Source organism: Arachis duranensis, chromosome 2, assembly GCF_000817695.3.
Source record: "Arachis duranensis cultivar V14167 chromosome 2, aradu.V14167.gnm2.J7QH, whole genome shotgun sequence".
NCBI classification, from domain to species: Eukaryota; Viridiplantae; Streptophyta; class Magnoliopsida; order Fabales; family Fabaceae; genus Arachis; species Arachis duranensis.
The window spans coordinates 87,723,822-87,726,566 of record NC_029773.3 but is presented as its reverse complement, the minus strand read 5'-3'; positions in this window follow the sequence as shown (position 1 = coordinate 87,726,566).

The window sequence follows — 2,745 nt, the reverse complement described above, 5'->3', positions numbered from 1 at the left end:
TATTCTTGCTTTCTTTTTGCTAAGAACTAGTCCTTTTTCTTTATATTTTTCTAAAACTATTAATAATTTTTGAAGATGATATTCTTTATCCTGTTTTGTAAAAATAGTATATCATCAATGTACACTAAAACAAATTCATTTAACTCTTTTAGATTTTCTTCCATAAATCTTTGATAAATACCTGGGGCTTGTTTTAATCCGAATGGTAATACATTCCATTCGTAGAGTAACACACTTGTTGATTCTTTTGTTGGGCAAGTAAAAGCAGTTAATTTCTTTGTTTCTTTGTCTAAACGAAGTTGCCAATGTCCTGATTTTGCATCAAGAGATGAAAACCAAGTTGCTCCTTTGATTTTTTCTAAAATAGAATCTTTTCTTGGAAGTTTATGAGCATCACCAATAGTTGCTTCATTCATCTTCTTATAGTTAATAACCATTCTTCGTTTTCCCCTTTTAATTTCATTATTGTTTTCGACATAAAAGGCTGGAGCCGCATGAGGACTTTTACTTAATCTTATAATTCCTTTTTCCGAAAGATCTCTACATTCTAATGAGAACTCTTCTCTATCTCTTGCGGAATAGGAAATTTTATTTGGAACATTTATCACTTTTGTAGGGTCTTTTAATTTAATGCTTACTAATTCGTTATTTGTATTTTTAATATCTAAAGGATTTTCAGCACAAATTTCATCCAAAAGTTCTTCTATCTTTATTTCAAGATTATTTTTTGGAATATTTATCTGAAAGTATAAATTTAAATAGCATGTCTCTAATATAGAAAATATTTTAAATTTTAGAATCTTATCTATAGTAGTGGTTGGTATTTTTATACGTTTCGATTTTTAATTTATTGAAGAATCGTGTGGAGCTTTTAAAACTATATATGTTAATTCTTGAATGAATGGATGATATAGCTTTAAAAAGTTATTTCCTATAATAAAATTCATTCCAAATGATATAGTTTTAAAAAGTTATTTCCTATGATAAAATCCATTCCAGAATCTAACATATATATAGATGGAACAATGAACCTATAATTTTGAATAAAAATTTCAGCCATCTCTGCTTTTTGGTCAATTTTATGTATTGATTTGTCAGCTATTCTAACTCTTAATGGTTTCTTTAATTTTTTCCAATCAAGTTTTATATTTGAACTAGCAAAGCATTGTGTTGCTCCAGAATCTATGAAAGCATTTATAAACTTTTCTATTATTTTTATAGTAATAAATGTGGCATTATTACTCAATCTCTAAGTCTGTTTCTGAGACATATTCAAAAATATAGTCTAAGTTATCATCAGATTCCTCTAATGGTTCCATGAAACAAGACTTAGCAATTTCTATTTGTTTAGTAAGATTCTTTTTATCCTTTTTTTTTTACATTCATTTGCATAGTGTCCTTCTTCTTGGCAATACCAACACTTACAATTTTCTTTTTTATTTGGGCAATAGTTATTTTTTTGTCTTTTATTTTTATTGTTATTTTTCTTCCTAAAATACCTCTTTTTCTACAGTTTAGATAATATTTTCTTTTTCTAAATTGATATTTTCTTTTTCTTTGAAGGTTTTTATTAAGACCATATTTTTGAGGTATCTCTTCATTATCCTGACAGCAAATTCTAATTATATTTGCAAATCTTTTTTGAGTCGCTTCTTGCATACAACGTTCTTTTATTTCCTCTCTTATTGCAGAGGTTACTCCACCAAAATTATTTTCAATTGTCCCTCTATTTATTTCTCTTATAAATCTTCCCATTATAAATTCATTAGCAGGATATGTAAGTTTTGTTATATACAGACTAAGATAATGATTTTTATCTTCTTCTTTTAATTTGTAATAATGTATTCTATATTCACATATATAAGATTCCACATTACATAGATCATATATCTGAATATTAGTTAAATAGTTTTTTGCTTCTTGATATTCTTTATTATAGACTTCTTGTCTATGATCTATAATATTTTTTTCAAAAAATTCTTTATATAGAATCATCATTATATATAATATCTTATCATAAGCTGTTGTTTTTGTTGCTAAATCTTCTATTATTTAGTTTTCTATTGATGTCATATAATCTCTTATAGTTCCTTTAGTATGAAACCCTACCTATGTAATTCCAAATATCTCTTCCAGACAAATCACTAAGCTTTGGATTAGTAAAAGCTTCTAATAAAAAGGAATTCAACCAATTTTCGAAAATTTCTTTTTCATTCTTTTTACAGTCTAAATCAAGCATTCTTTCTCCTTCCATTTCCTGGATTTTAGGAACGTATTTTGATGGTATTTTTATATATTTTGAATCTTTATTTATAAACCTTTTTTTAAAAGCATAATTATCAAAACCTGTTTCCCATTTAAATTGAGATTGATTATCTTTAGATGTTCCAGCTTCATTTTTTACTTGTATTGGAATTGCTGGTTCTTCGTCACTTGAATAATCTAGGATGTGTTCTTCATTTTCTATATTTTCTTCTTTTACTAATTCTTCTTCTATTTGAAATCCTTGTTCCATAATATTATTTTCTTGAGCCATTTTTAATTATTTAAAAAGCATTGTAACTTCTTCTAATTTTTCTTCAATATTCAAAATTTTAGTGGTGGTTTTACTTTTAAATCTGTTATGTTTTGAAATTTTTCTTTCTTGGGATTCTCTTTTTCCTTATTTCTTTGAAATTTTACGGATACTAATATTTCTTCAAGCATATATACTATAGAATTTAATTGTGGGTTAAAAGTATGATA